Here is a 17,450-nt window from a genome sequence, read left to right on the forward strand (position 1 = left end):
ATAATTCCTGTTATAGATTTTAAATCTTTGATGTTATAAAGAAATTTACCTTTTTATTTTCAGCACAACCCCTGACTTATAACTGGTTGAATGGATGAGGGTACAGTATAATTTTCAATCAATAGCTCAAGGAATCAAAACACTAGACATAAACATTAAATACCAGATGGAAGGGGAAAATCACAACCAACTAGAGAAGATATGACTTGACAAAGGAGATGATATTTAGTCAGGCTTTGAAGAATGGGTATGTTCTGAATGAGCATACTGAAGCAGAAAAAATATTACAATTTGGGGACTTGATATGAAAACAATATATCTACATGTATTTATTGGCTTAAATTCAGTTATGATCTTAGTAAAGTTCTGTTTAGGTTAAAAAATAAAGAAATATTTGATTAAATATTGTTTATTTGTACTGTTTAGGATTACCAATCTGGATTAAAAGAAATTGTAACTGTTCTAGATTTAAAATGACTTTTGGGCCTTCAAATTATGTCCAATAGAAGATACAGTGTATGTGTTATTTCATTAGAAGGAAAAGGAATGAGGGGAAAAAAAGCTGCAAGTAGGCATAGAATTGTGAAAATTGTGTATTCTGGTTGATGCTAGTATCTGCAAAAGTAGACATTTGATTGGCACAACTCTTTGTAGAAATAAAACAAATATTAAACCAGATAAGTGCATAGAAGATACTTCTTTAACATTTGCCCTTTGACATTTGCAGTGGAAGCAGATATTGTGAAATTTCAGTGCCTTATGGGCATGAGATACCTAGGAATATTAAGCACCATCTATACAATCAACAGACATAATATCTATGTCAACAACAATAAAAATAAAAATATAAATATGGCATTGGCAAGTGGCAGATAATGGAAATAGAAACCTGTGAGTCGTGTATCTGAGTAAAGATATAAAATTCATTAAACCAGGATCAACACTGACATGTTGGCAGAATTTTTTATACTTTTATCCCAATTTTAACATTTAAAACTTCTCAATTTAAAATCATACATACACACACAAAATATTGAAAAACACTTTCTTATATTCTTTAAATGTGAGCTCCAGTTAGTATTGAATTATTAGTATTTATATCTTATTTAGTACCTTTTCTGAGAACAAGCTTTCTTTGCACAGGTAATTTATATATCACTTAGAGAATTCTAGGCTTTTTAATAATAATTTATGCTGCTCCTGATAATATAACAAGCACTGAATTCTCAATAAAGATCTTTCTTGATTTTGATAGTTGCCATAAAAATTAGGAATACCTCAGTTATTGGAGTCTCACTTTAAAGTCTTTACCTCACAGATATTAAAAATAAATCTATTATGCAATCACAATAGAGATCTTTAATTTTTTCCCCCTTGAAATCCTTATTAGATCTAGTTGTCTTAGGAGGGAATAGGGAGCTGGAATGAGCGTCAGTGGACAGAACACAATTGACATGTATATAAGTATTGCCAAGACTCCTCCTGGTTTTTAAAAGAAATTTCAATGGCTAGTATTAATTCATGACAGTTTTATTTCTAATATCAGCAGGTTGACATAAAAGAGCCTCTGTTAATTTTGAAAATGAGGAGAGGAGAATGGGAGTAGAAAACCAGTGTAATATGAGTGAACTCTGATGCACCTGAAGTGGTAGAATTTTTTAATTGGAGGGAAAAAAGAAAGCAACTTGGTCCATGAAGACATTGGCTTTCCAAATTCCCAATTAATAGTAAATACAAATTTTAAATCCTCCCCCCCCCCCCACGCCGTTGCACATAAAAACTCAGTATCATCTTATTAGAAGCTCTCTTGTTGATGAAACATTTTATTTTTGGCACATTTTATTACATGAAATGATGTTCTGACAAATTGGTTTCAGTTTCTCTGACATGCAAGTAGAATCCATCTATACTTTATTTTTACACACTTTTTGTAAAGTCATTAAGAGTAAGTGGGGGTGGTCAGGGACACCTTTGGTTTGCAATGAATAGTTAATGAAACAATATGGGTAGGTCATTTAATATAGTTGTAATCGATTGCTGCTGTTGCCTTTCTGGCCAAGCTGTTGTGCAGGAACAGATTTTCAATTAAATAAATAGCTGGGTCGGCAGGCAGGTGCGCCTGGGCGAGCAACCTGCCCTGGGATTTGGTTTGCAGCGGTTGCCTGGCAACGCAACACAGCCGGTCTTCGAACAACAGCTGCACCCTCTGTTAGCAGCTAGCAGATGCTCACACCTCAGAGAATGGAATATCAGAAATAATGATTTGCGAACAATAGTTTGTGGAACTCTCTAATAAACAGAAAAAAATAGCTTGAATGATAAGGGTCAAAGATATTCCAGACTGTTATAGTGAATGTGAATTTGGATCCAGTGAAATTATCAGAAGATAACGAAGATAAAATATTACTGTATAGTGTAGCTAAAAAAATCTGAAAACTTCTATTGCGTGTGAAGCAAAGCGAGAGGTGTTTTCATATACATTATCTCATTTACTTCTAATAAACTTCTAAGGTAGTATTACTATTACTTTAGCAGATGAGACACTACATTTCAGAGAATTTAAATCACTTATAAAGTTTTCACTATTATTTTAGTGTGCTAATTTAAAATTGTGTGAAAAGTAGAAACCAAAAACCAAATGTTTAACCTATTACAAGAGAAAATACGTGTAATGGAATAGCTGTTACTACTAGCGGCTGGTAGCCATGTCAATTTATAACTAATTCCTTATGCTAAGTCTATAGGATCATGCTTGAATTTAATATAACCAAAAGTTTGAGTAATTTGATTTGTTACAGCTTATTAAAAATATTATAAAACATATGACTGGAAATTCTTAATCTCTATACTCATAAGAACGTATAATTAAGTTGTGACAAACCAGAACCTCCTACTATTTTATTCCTCTATCTGATTATCCCATGCCGTGAACACATGGCCCCAATTTTAATGTTCCTTTTGGTACAAATTCAGTTGAATGAAATATTGTCTATTTGCATTTTGGTAAAATAGAAAAAATTTCTTTAACATATTTTAAAATTTAAATTTATAATATTTGTATTTTACAAGAGGCTTAAAAGTTTTTAAAGCAGTTTGTGAACAAGTTTCTTTTTGTCCCCAGGCCATCATCCTATGCATGCAGGGGGTATGAGGACCAAAGTACAGACATAGACTACATAATCATACAGAAAAATCTGTCTCCTCTCACAACTGCACACATATACACAATGTGATTTCTTTTTTCTTAATTTACAATAAACAGAAATTGAGTAATAATGAGGTACCTCTGCTATAAAAATACAGGAAGAATTTTTCATTTTGAACCTTTTTATAAACAAAGTATATTTTCTTTCAAAGCTATGTGCAAATAAACAACACATCTTCACAAATATTGTTCATTAATCATAATATTTTTCTGTGAATCTTTGGATGAAAAGTATTGATTCATTTTCCCTTTTAAAACTTTAAATACTTGTTACCTAAACAGCATTTTAAAAGTTATCGTATTTTTTGAATGAATAGCTACAGCTCTTTTAGAAGAAAAAGAAAATCTCTACCCAAACAATTGAATGTATAAATAATTTTGTGATATAGCATTAAGAGTAATTTAATGTGAGGTAGCTATACTAATTAATCTTTGTTGGGTCAATAAATAAGAAGTTGCGGGAAATCTAGATAGTGTTTCTTTCCTAATCTTTTCCAGGATATAAACAAATCTGATGAATGAGGCATTATACATATAAAGAATTGGGTACCCTGAAAAGGAGGGCTTTCAAGAGTAAACCCCTAGGGGAAGGATAGTACTTTTTTTGAAAAGGGCGATGTTTATTGATTAGATATATTATTAAATTATAGAAAAAAACCTCCACTCTCATTTACCCTTAAGACAGATGTAAATGCTCAATAAATTTTTGACTAATACTCAAAAACCTCTTCACTTCATTGACTTATCAGTGTCATGTATTTATTGAGGGCAGGATGTAGGAAGCGCCCTCTCCAGTTCCTTGTTTGGGCTGAATTTTTAAATAAAGTAGCTGACCACTTCAGTTTATGCAGGTAAATTTAATTTGTAAGTGGGTTAATGGTCCTCACAGTCAACCTCCTTAGACTAGGAGGACAGCGTGAATCTTCGATTTACAAAACAAACAGAGAGAAGTGCAATATCGTAAAGGACTTTATTGTACGAGGTTTAAAACATCTAACGTGGGTAAGACTATCGTGATGAAATAAAAACGTGAAAATTTACCTTTGTAGTATGATTTAAGGAGTTTTATGAGTATATCCTAATATGAGGTAATGAGCATATTGTATTTCTTCTACAGTATTCCTAAAAATACACAACCTAATCATGAAAAAATATCAGATAAACTGAAATTGAGGGATATTCTGCAACATAATTTGCCAGTACTCCTCAAAAGTGTTGAAGTCTTGAAAGAAAAGAAAGACTGAAGGACTATTCCAGAATAAAAGCGACTATAGAGAAATTATAACTAAATGCAATGTGTGATCCTGTATTGGATACTGGACTAGAAAAAGGACATCAGTGAGGCAGGTGACAAAATTTGAATAAGATCTGATTAGAAAATAGAATTGTATTAATATTAATTTCCTACTTTCTATCATCTTATTGTTGTTATATAAAATGTCAACATTTGGGGGCTCTGGTTAAAGAATAAACAGGAATTTTTTAGACTATTTTTGTGAAACTTTTGTATCTATGAATAATTTCAAAATAAAAAATTAATTAAAAAAATTGAAAACTCATTCCTCAGCATCAAGTCATTGTTGGATACAAGTCAGTATCTACTAAGAAAGAGTCATATATTAAGCTCTTTTTAACATCAACATCATGTGATGTTCTTTGTGATAATTGATATTATTAAGCATAAAAGGAAATATATACATATACATGTAGATCAAACCAGAACTTTTGAGAGTAAAATGGGGAGTGACAGGTATTGGTACAATAGGAGTAAGCAGACAGTTCAGAGCAAACTGGGGTATGTGGTAATCCTATTTAGAGAGTCTATTTAGAACAGAACTTTCTGGGCTTACAGAGGAACAGACTGTAATAACAGTGACTCATCCATCTTTGTATTCCAACCACTTAGCACAGTGCTTTGCATATAGTAAAAACTCAATACACATTTATTGAACCATACAGAAGCCTGGCAAAGAGGTCAGCTTCTTCAGTGTTGGGGGTTGGGAGGGGATGGCATATTTTATCTATGTCACAGTTTAATCTGAGACTGGCTAGCCCACTCAGTAAATAAAGTTTGAGAAGATGTCTTTCCCATCTTATTATTGTATTTTCAGAACTATTTATTACCACATATATAATACAAATCCAAGACCCAGTTGATCCTGTCAACTCAGGAGAATGAGTCTCAGAAAGAAAAGAATGGGCTGCTGGAAAATTCAGTAGAAATGTTAGGAATTTCTGTGTCGCAAAAAATATTGTTTTCTTCTTTAGAGGAAGCAATAAGCAATGAAGCATTACTGAATACACAAACTACTTTGAAGAGGGCCATCTAGCTGTTGAATGTGCCCCCTGGTGGTGTAAATCTGAAAACCAATGAACACTACTAGTTCCTGAATTCTCTATCACACGTAAACAACAGAATCTGGTGCTGTGTCAAAAAGCTTGCTAAGTGATACTTGCCATTCTGCATTATCTTTCAGTGAATAAGAATATAGTTTTTCATATGTTTCCTCTTAGTAAAAAGCACATTTTAATATATACCTGCTGTCTTTCACAAGTCAAAAATAGCAACAAAGCTTTAGATTGCTTTAGTCTGCATGCAGACAACTCAGTTCATTCCCCCTCCAACCAGTTATAAGTCTCAAGCATTAATTCTATATTTATCTATTGCTTATTTAAAGGAGTGAATGCCACTTTACCACCCCTGATTAACCTTCTCAAGTTCAGGAATAATTAATAAAGCTTACGCACTCTTGATAACTTTAAATAATGATAACATGGAAAGATTTTGTTTTCTGTGGTCACCATTTTAATTAATAATTCAATGTTTTTCTAAGTGTTGAAATAAAAGACAAATAAAATGAAGACAAAATGATTTATGGAAAGCCTAAGGAATTGGTGAGGTTGGAAGGGTATCATTAGGCTGTGGTGAGCTTAGCCAAACTTTTACGAAAGTTTGTTGATCTCATTTAGGAAAAAATTCATTTAAAAGCACACAATAAAAGAAACTGAGACATTTAGACAGTAGGATTATATTCATTTGAAATACAAGCATAGTTGCTGATCATGTTATTATTTTAAAAAGCTTAAATGATATGTTCATGAAAATGACTTCTCATTTCTCCTAAAGAAGGAGAAATTAAAAATCAGGTAGGCTTAAGCATTTATTCTCCACCTTGAGCAAGCAGATCTCTGAATTTATACTAAACTGGAAGGGTAATAGTCGAAGAAATTCCAGAAGTGGGAATGGAGGGAGGATTAGAGAGTATTAATTACGCTACACAAACAGTCCAAGATATGAAGGACATAATGGTATTATAGATATGAATTCACTAGAAACAATGCAACTAAAGATTTTTAATAGCAAAATATTCTCTCCCTTACTTTTAAAACGTCTTTACAACTTTCCTCCTACCTTTTACCCATGTGTTTCTCTCAAAGCATAGCAGATCTGTGACCCCTAAGAACTGGACAACAGTTCAGGGATCAGGCATGATAACAAGGGAGTAGAAAGTGGAAAGAAAAATTAAATATTATTTCTTTCTTCATTTTAGACTCCAGACACAAAGGAGAGAACCAAGTTTGAAATAATATATATTCCATGGAGACAGACAATATGTAAATGAACAGTATCCTACTGCTATGAAATTTATGTGGGCCAGGTGAAAGTCGTGTATGGAAAAAATTCTCATTTTACCCTTAGTTTAATGTGAATAAGAAGCTAAAATTGGGTCATTTTTAGTTATTTAAATTTAAGTTCCTTTGCTTTTGCTCCTGTCCATTTCACATATTAGGTATACTCTTAGTTTCATGAGCCACAGTCCCACCCCTAGTCTTAGCAGATATCATCTATAACTTAATGTATAATATATCATAATGTATTGTCTTAATAAATCTTTACAAGTATTAATTGCTTTCTAGTGAGAGTAACATAGAAGCCCATGAGGCTGTGGAGTGAGTTTGCTCTTGGAATCTCAGGGCCTGGGTCAAGATAATTGTTGATCTTTTATGTAAATAGGTGGTTTTCAATGTGAATTGCAAAGTAGAATAATCTATAAAGCTTTCAAAAAATACTGATTTGCAGGCCCCAATCTAGATCAATTAAACAGAATCTTTGAGCAGGGACCCAGAAAATGGTATTTTTAAAATTCCCCATGTGCTCATGTCAAGCCAGGGTTGAGAATCACTGAAGTAAATGCTGTAATAGGGATGAGGCCCTTTCAGTGGTGGAATCCTGGCTCCCCACTCCATATGAGCTGTGTGAGCTTGGCCAAGTGTCTTCATCCACAAAATGAGGATGAAAATAGTTAACTACCTCATGGGATTGTTAAACTGATTAAATGTATTTGTAAAGTAGTTCGGATAGTAGTAATGACTATGTAAATGTCTGTTAAATAAAAGTAAAAAATAGGTCAGGTTTTAGGAGTAAGAGGCAGAAATTCTAGGATAGCAAGGGGGTCAGTATAGCAGTCTGAAGTCCTGAGAGCCCTCACCGCAGTTGGAATATCATTAAAAATTTAGCATGGACTTAATCAATAAAGTCAATCAAATAGAAATTGCCAGAATATTTTGAATCTTTATTTAGTTTTAAATGATATATCTAAAACTGAGTAAAAAGTGTTGATGCACATAACTGAAAAGAACAGTGGCTCAAATGAGACCCATAAAGATTTGGAAATATTTTCTCCTCATTCTTGACTCCACTTTCCTTTCAGGCTTCTTGAGGCATGTTCCTCCTCTTCACAGCAAATAGTTCCATCTTACTTGTGTTCCCTCAGTAACTCATGAAAAGAAAGACCTTTCTTCCCCCAATAGGTTCAAGCAAAGTCCCGAGATGGGTTTCCATGGCTCTGGCTTGCCCTGTCCAGAATGATGTTAATGTACCCTTGCTTTCCTGACTTCAGAGCCTCTGGTTTGCCTTACGATGAGCTAATTACTGAGTCCAGGGGATTTGGATGCTCAAATTAATTAAATTTAAATCCTATGCTCATTTTGGGAGCCATAGTTGGAGTCAACCCTAGACAAACCACAGAGATAGAGTAAGGGACTAATAATCTCTGAAAGAAAAATTAGGTGCTATTACCAAGAAAGGGAAAATGGATTCAGGGCAGGCTAACAACAGATGTCACCATGGTCAAAGAATAATGATTCTACTCTCCTTTGAGACTCTTTTAACTAGTAGACTCCTATGTTCAGCTAGATTTGGAATCTGTAAGGTAGCTCCTTCAGAGACACTGGGAAGGATCTTCTCTCACTGTACAAAGTCTTCTTGCTTGTTAATACCTGAAATTCTTTTCAGAGAAGAAGAAGCATTTATGCTAAGACTTAAAATGCAAAATAACCCTGGGCTAGAGAATACACTTATCTAAACTCAAATTAAAATATAATTGACTGACATGAGATCCTCTCTGGGGTAAAGAAGAGTTTTGATGGGGAGAGAGGAGAGAGAAGCCAAGGAACAGTAAATGGGCACAAAAGGCGAAGCCTCGGGCACTCTGGGCAAACTGCCTACTTCCCATGGCTGCCAATGCTGGTCAGGTCCCTTGTCAGAGATGTGGAAACTACATTCTCAGCACATTACTTTCTGGAATCTTAGAATGCTAAATGTAGTTCACAATTTCACAGTCAACCTAAAGTATCTTTGATTCAAAATCAGTTCTTTGGGTGGTTATAGATGGGATGGATTGTGGGTGCCAGAACAATCCCTCAGTTCAGTGAAGGACTTGATTGTTTGACATTATGTGGATTAAATTTGTGGTTATTGACTAATTTCTTTCATATTTAAAGTTGTTGCTGGAACATCATACAGATAAGTCAGTTTTAGTCAAGCAACTGCCAGAAATGGCCAGAAATGGTGCTGAAACTTAAGACTTAAATACCTTTGTCTTGGAAACCTGACCATGAGGAGACTATGAAAGATTTTGCCTCCCTTTCCAGATACCCTCTTTAGGGTACTGTGTCTGCTTCTATTTTTATTTGGCTTGATCCTTTTGCCCTCCATCTTCATTTGCTCCTAATTAACAAGTGTCTACTCAGTGACTACTATATATCTTGCATAGTGCTCTGCGCAGGGTAATACAGTGGTTTTAAAAAAATCAGCTTCTTCATGACCTCTGAGGTGAATTTGTTAAATTCTCTCTTTAAAATTGCTTTTCATTTGAATCTGCATTGATGATTTTATCCTCCAATTTCTAACTTTTTGTTTCTGTTTCTTCACTTTGCTGCTGCAAATTAATTAGCATGCTTTTGCTTCCATGACTTCAGAGTCCTTCGTTTTCCCCTATGTCTTCTGTTGGCTCCTTCCCCATCTTCCTCATCCCTTATATGTAAGTGTTATTTTGACTGAATTTCCTTATCCTTTTAAGCTGGTTGAAATGATCCTTCTGTGTGTTTCCATAATATCATGAGGGATCAGAATTGGCCACTTCAAAATGTGTCTCTTTGGCTTGATTATTTTTAAGAACAAAAGAATCTAAAAGAAACTTGGACCTTCCCCCTGACTGCCTAAAAGAATTTAAGATCAAAGGACTGTCCCCAAGACAGGCCATCTCCATAGATAACTCTGGGTATCAGTAGACTGTGAGGGTCCTTGCTAAGCCCATTCTTATTTACCACATATTTGCTTTTCCATTTCCACGTGAATTGCCTTCCTTCCTTTTGAAATTCCAAAGCACTACTCCCTACACCCTCCTTTGTCTTTAGCTGAAGATGATATTTAAGCTGGCAACTTGACCATTCTGGTGAGTTACTTAGCTTTCCTGGGTCTCCCATCTATATGAGTTATAAAGCTTTGTTTGAGTTTCTTCTGTTATTCTGTCTCATGTCTATTTAGTTCATAGCCCAGCCTGAAGGGCCTAGAGTGGGTAGAGGAAATGCTACCAAACTGGGTTCATTTTTGCCCATCACCTAGAAAGCCAAACGCTGAGACAACATGATTGCAGCATAGTGAGGGTTTAATCACAAGGCAGCCAAATGAGGAAGTGAGAAAATGAGTCTCAAACCCACTTCCCTGAAAAATAGGAACTCAGGGATATTTATGGGGTAGGTGGGCAAGTGTTTTGAAATGTGGATAAAGGTGATTGGTGGTGAGGAGAGGTGAGGTAATTGATGGTCTGTGCAAATGTAGTCAGACTTCATGGCTCTTCATAGGATGCATGATCACAAAATGATGGCATTAACATGATCTGAGGGTGGAGTTTTTAGCCTCTTGACATCAAAAGATCACTTGTCAGACATCCACATGGGCCCAGTTGATGGGTTGCTGATCTCAACTGGCCTGAAGTGGACAAGGGGTTCTAGTTCCTGAAAAGTAGCTCAAACACTCATTACCATGATGATCCAGGCTCCAGGGAGATGTTATCTGTAGGGATCTAGTGAGAGTCAAATAGCATATTGCCTAAATGGCACAGTTAACAGTGAGTGGGTAAACAGCTAAAAGTTATAATCAGTAATTGCAGAAAGAAAAAAGAAACTTTAGTTCTTATCTACTTAACGATCAATGGCTAACCATTTCTTGGTTTTAATCCATCCTACTCTTTGGTCATTCCTCAGTCTTGAGTAATGTAGGGCAATGCCCAATCTAGCTACTTCCTGAAGAACTGGGTTGTAGATCAAGTTTAGAGGAATAAAACTGTTTAGCACTCATCTGGAAATGTTTACTTGTTCCTCGCTTCAGGTTGACATTTTGCATTATTAGAATTTTTGTATCTTGCTCAACAGTTTTGGAACAACATCTAAAGGTACATTTTACAGTCAAGTATCTGACAGGAAGGATAAGAAGTATAGACAACCCAAATTTTAACAGTCCCTGAAAAATAGACCTAGTCCCTGGGGGAATCAAAGAAAACAGTCCTGAAAACCAGTCTGGACCTGGTACCTCTGGGGATATCTGCTGATAAGGGGGCATAGGTCATTTATCCCATTGAACCAGTCTCTTAGTAAGGCATTGATGCAGGTGGGCTCCCAAAATTCCACCTATATCATATAAGCAATTAACCAGGTATTCAATAAGAAGCATTTCTAGAGAAACAAAAACAAAGTTAATTGTTGGAGCAAATTATAAACCAATTTCTGAGCCCAGGGGGCAGCTGATCAAGAAGATTTCTAGAGGTCAGGGTCAAAGCATCTTTTGCAATTTGAAATGTCTCTGGTGATGTCATTGGGCATTCAGGTATCTTTCTGAGTGGCTTACACAGCAACAGACGTGAATCTCTCTCAAATTTATATCACGTTGTCTAGCTTCAGTTTCCAAGGCTTCAGGAAAAAAGGTAGGTTCAGTTCTCAATGATTACAAATGAAAATGATGGAAAAAATTGAAAATATTAGTTTGGAGATTTGTAGCCAGATATTGCAGGATACTAGAATTCAGGATCCAGTCCGGATAACAGATATAAAACAAAAACCTCAAAGAGCGTTAGCAGAACTAGAATCTAAAATCAGTGACTGTGTACTCTGCTTTCTATTGAACCATATTTTTTCTCTCTGAAACTACCCTCATTTTTTATAAGAGATAGCCAAATTAAGACTAACTTATTTCGGTTTGCAAAATGTTTAGTTTCAATAAACTTGGCCCAATTATTTACATAAATACAGCAAGAAGAGCCACTGATCATATAGGCTCTTTTAAATCTGTTTTGCTGGAACTTTTTATAAGGAACCTCAGATTGAACTCTAAAGGCCTCTTGAGGCCAGGAGCTAAGGCAAGGATTTGTCATGAGACTTCACCTGAAATAGCTTAGATTTGGGTGAATCCCTCTCTTTTCTTGAGGTTCCTTACACCTGCCAGATAAGTGACCTTCTTTACTTACCCAGTATGGTTGCTGGGAACCCTGTACACTAGTTATGAGGCCAATATTTCCAAGTGACTTTATTCCAGAAAGTCAACCTTTATTCTTCAAAAGCTGTCTTGACATATCTGAGTCTGTATGTTGCTCTCAAATATGTCACTCCAGTCAAAGCCCTAGTATTATAACTGATGTTTCCAATTTTGTCCAGTTATAAGGAGAACAGCTTCTTATTGAACTTACGCAAATAACTATACTGCCATGAAAACGATACTCATTCATTGAGAGTTTCAAAATCCTGGAGAGATCGGGTAGGAAAAAAATAAATAAATGCTTCAATTCTGCTTACAAAGGTATAATTTACCAAATTGATACACTATAGTTAGCTGGAAAGAAATGAGAAAAAGATTTCCTTAAATCTGAAAAAACAAAACAACAGAAAACCATCAATATCTCAAATGAAAAGTCATATAAATTACAATCATCCTCATCAGTTCATTCAGTCCTGTGTTATCAATTCTTGATCTTAATCTTCTGTTAGTTTTATGAGGTCATCAGTTTCTCTGCTAGAGTTCTGTAATTTCTTACTCAGTTCAGTTTTATAATTGGAAAATTTATCAGAAGGCTGTATTCTAGAGTAAGCATCAAAATACTTTCCATGAATTTATCTGAAGATGAAACCTATTCACAAAAGCATCAGTGTAAAACAGCAACCATCTGCAATTGACAAAGAAACTTGGCTATTTCTGTGACACACAACACTTTAAGATAATAACTAGAATTATGGCTGACAACCAGGACAGATCAGAATTTTAGGAATGTTATATAACTTTTAAGACATTTATATCAATAACATTTACCCACAGAATACCACCTAAGAAGGTATATCATCAGTTATTTGACACTGCTTCCCATGTAATTTAACATACCAAATGAGCTTAATTAGTTTAGTGTCTTTCTCTTTATAGAAAGAGAAAGAGTGAATTTATTTTATTAGTCCTAGGGGTCCTCTGAAAATCTTTAAAGAAAAATTTTTCCTTCAAGTCAAAAGAAAGACTCTATTTAGGATTTGAATTTTGGGGGAAGCTTGTCAAAAATATCAAAAGAATCAAAACACTTGGTCAAATAGGAAACAACGCTCACTGCAAAACAATGCTCAGTTATCCATTCAATCAAAGTGACAACAGAAACAGTCAAGGGCAAACAGAGAGTAAAATAGTCAAAGAAATCTTAATAGAGACCTCAGTCTTTTTGTACATAGGAAATTATTTTAAGAAAACATAGATTTTCTGTCTTTTTAGGTAGACTTTCTCAAAAATAAATAAAAACCCTTCTATAACCTCTTTATCAAGAGCAGACTAAAAGTCCAGGAAAATTATCCTTTTAAGAGAGAGAGAATCAAATTTTAATTCTTGCACCAGCTTATTTTTAACACTAAAACTCATCTACTTCATTAGATTAACTTCAATGTTAACCAACTTGATCATGCGTAAAACTCTTTTTAGGATTCCTCTTCCACAACCTTTCTTGACTTTCTTTTTACAATCAGAATTTGTAGAGTGTTTTCTTCCTTCCCTTCTATTATTTTAGGACAAATTTATTTTTCTTAACCAAACAAACATAATATTTCCATTCTTTATACCTTCCTTACTGAAAACATACATTTTGCTTTCCTTGAATACAAAAACATTTCCTCATTAATTTTTGGTAGCTTTAATTACATATATCAATTAGAATTATTAACACTTACAGACCTTAATGAAACCTAAAAAGGAAGCAATTATGAACTGTCTTTTACATTAGCATTCTGTGGCTTGGCAAGTTTATAAACACTTTTCTTAATTTTTAGAAACATGCTACTTCATAGTACAATTTTTAATAAAACACGAGACATGTTTACTGATAGGCCCAAATATCTTTTAGTTTCTTTGTAATAAGAAGCCAAGAGTAGATACACTTAGACATGTCTAACAATAATGTTTCAGTTTTTATCTTATTTGAAACATGACCTAAATATTCAATGAGTTTTTTATCACTCAATTTTACCTAGTAAAATTTCAAAGTTTCAAGGTACCAGAGAGATTTTGGAAGTTATCTTAAATATACATGCCATAACACATAATTATTTTAAAAAGTTCACCCAATACTTTTATCTTTTTCACATCTGTTTAGTTTACTCACTCCTAATAATTGTTCAGATTGCGTACAAAACATCATGGGACATTTAGCAAAATTAGCCATCATTTTATGTTGTTATTTTTGTTTCTGGTTTGGTAATACAGATAACATCAGCTTATTTGACCAATAAATGTAGAAAAAAGTCTACACGTCTGCATGATATCCAGTAACATGATATCCGATAACTTTGAGGACATGTCCATTTTAATCAAACCAACAAACTTAAATAAGCTTTCAATTGCCAAAGATAATTTTATCATGTTAACTTGAATGCCATTTGGGTTAGTTTCTATTACATTTAGAGTTTATGTAAGTGCCTGGTTTTAGCCAATTGAATAGATCTCTTTAGAAATTGTACCATCTGGAGGTAAAATATCACACATATATAACATACATATGGACACACATCCACAGAGTCTCCATACCTATTGTTTTAAAGTTACTGAAATGAATCAGGTACAATAATACACCAGTTATGAATCCAAATTTTGTTTTAAGCCTTTTTACTAATATTTGTGGAGAAGACGCTCAAGATGCTAGATTTTTGGTGAGAGTGCTCTTATGGCCATTTTCATTTCCTTCCCCTCCCCCCTTTTTTTTGCTTTAGTCCTAGGAACTAATGATGGGCTAGATATTCCCTAGAGGGTTTGCAAGCTCTTTGAGATAAGGGAAATTGGTGGGACCTGAACTTCCCCTAGAGCTGCATTTCCAGCCTTGCAAGGAATTTTTTTAAGGACAGCTGCTCTTGATTTTTCAGAAATTGGGTTGTAACTTAAATGACATTATAGGTTGATCTACCTGTCCAACTACATCACAAAGGCACAGAGATATCACTCAAGTTTTCTCCAAGGTGGAGTTTCTGTGGCATAACCCACCCAATTGAAAATGTTTCTAATTAGTGAAAATGCACCCAAGGGTTGAGCCTCTGGGGGTGGTTGTGGTGTTCCCCATGGCAGTAAAGCTGGTGTCTGACCATCAGTGGGCCAGAGAAAGGGTACAGAGCCTGACTGTGGGCATCAATGTAGTTATATGATTTGGTCAAGCTCCACTCAGCCCAGGCACTTAGTCTCTGAGTCAGCACAAGGTGAGCCAGGGAGGCAAGAGGCAAAAGCCTGGAGTGGGCTGGGGGTCAGGACTCCCATCACCAGGGTTGAGAGTTAAGTCCCTGGCAGAAAGTTTTTCAAGTTTTCAATTTTAGAGAAGGTCCAAGTTCTGCTCAGGTCCAGCCTGAACTTAACTTCAACTTGATGACAACAGAGGAGGTGACAAACAAGACAGACAAAGAAGGGGAAGAGGAGATCAGGCTCACCCTTACAGCCTCTTCCCAAGGATTATCAAGATAAGGGTCACACAAACAACAGTTCCTGGTCAGGACAGTTTACAGAATAAATTATGGGTCTCCTGTCCCCATAGCTGACTCAGTAGGTGCCTAAAATACTCAACAGGTTCTTGACAGGAGACAAAACAGGGTTCCATATTGTCAGTTAAGTGACTGCCCCAGGGGCCAACCTGGAATCACTCCAGGTGCCCAAAAACCAGAGAAGAGCTCCCAGAGGTGGAGAGTGGACTTTCCAAAACCAGCCAGAAGAGAATTCCCAGGGGTGGAATGTGGAATCTCTGAAACCAGCCAGAGGAGAGCTCTCAGGGGTGGGGGTGGGGTGTGGAGCTTTCATTAGTATCTGTAAGAGGGATCTGCGACTCCAAATTTGATTAAGTTCTTAAGACTAGTCATCAGTAATATGTCATTATAAAAGAATATCACCTTTTCCTGTTTCATGGGCTCATAGCTAAAAGTTGCCCAGCTCAGGAAACTGCAGCCTAGGGGGTTACAGGTGGGAATCCAATTTGCATTTCCTATTGTTTCAGAATTTAGGCATGGCTGGTCAAAGTATAACTATGCTGCAGCTATAACCAGATCTTAAAACCACATCAAGCCAAGATAACTTCTGTGAGTGGATCTCCTAATTCTTCCTTAATATTGGGCATCCCCAAAACCAAGATCCTCACAATGAAGGGCAAACTAAATCTTCCATTTTCAGAAGTCATAGAGGGTGTCCCCTGCCAAGTCAAGTCTTCCCTTACAGAAGTCAGACCAAAAGGAAGAAGAAGTAAGAATCTGGCCACTTGTACTGAAGTTTACTCATCAAAAAGACATCTTCCAAAGCCAGAAACCATTTCTCTACTGCAAAGCAAAAATATGCACCAAGGAGTTAGCAGTGCCAAGCCAGGAAAAAAATCCTGGAACAGTCCAAGGAGAAATGCACCCAGCAGCTGCTGGACTCGTCCACAGGCTTTCCACACTGGCAAGGGGCTGACAAATCTCAGGCAAAAAAGGTTGTTCTGGACTTACCTCCTGAGTGGCTCACAAAATTGTTACTAAACTAGGTTAATTTTTGCCCATCATCCAGAAAGCCAAACACCAAGATGACAAGGTTGCAGCATAGAGAGGGTTTAATCACAAGGCAGCCAGGTGAGGAAGTGAGAGAATGAGTCTCAAATCCACTTCCCTGAAAATAGGGACTCAGGGATATTTATGGATTAGGTAGGCAAGGTGGTCTCAAATGTGGAGATTGATAATTGGAGGCGAGGTAATTGATGGCCTGTGCAAGTGCAGTCAGACTTCATGGCTCTTCAGAGGATGCATGATCACAAAATGGTGGTATTAGCATGATCTGAGGGTGGAGTTTTTAGCCTCTTGATATCAAAATGTCACTTAACAGATATCTGCATGGGCCCAGTTGATGGGTTTGTGGTCTCAACCAGCCTGAAGTCAACAAGGGGTTCTAATTCCTGAAAAGTAGCTCAAACACTCATTACCATGATGATCCAGGCTCCAGGGAGATGTCATCTTTAGGAATCTAGTGGTAGTCAGATAGCATATTGCCTAAATGGCACAGTTAATGAGTGGGCAAAGAGCTAAGAGCTATAATCAGTAATTTCAAAAAGGAAAAAATCCCTTCTGCTCCTAGCTACTTAATCATTAATGGCTGTTTGCTGGTTTCAGAATTATCTTCCTCCCCTAACGGTGGCGACTTGGAGAGGATAAAATTTTACTGACTGGATGCTGCTCGCTTCTAGACTACTGCAGCCAAGAGATCCTGGACCCCTTGGTAGGAAGTAAGAGTTCTTACTACGTTGGTTTCCTGGGTCTCTGCCTGCAGGGTCCAGTGGAAGTGAAAGTGGTGAGTTTCTTTCTCTTTTCTAAACTTAGATTGGCAGGAGAAAATATTGGTGAAGCTAGCTTCTTGGACTCAGTGACTCTGGGAAATTTGGTTAAATAGTCATGG

The sequence above is a fragment of the Equus asinus genome, chromosome 1 (assembly GCF_041296235.1).
Source record: "Equus asinus isolate D_3611 breed Donkey chromosome 1, EquAss-T2T_v2, whole genome shotgun sequence".
NCBI lineage: Eukaryota > Metazoa > Chordata > Mammalia > Perissodactyla > Equidae > Equus > Equus asinus.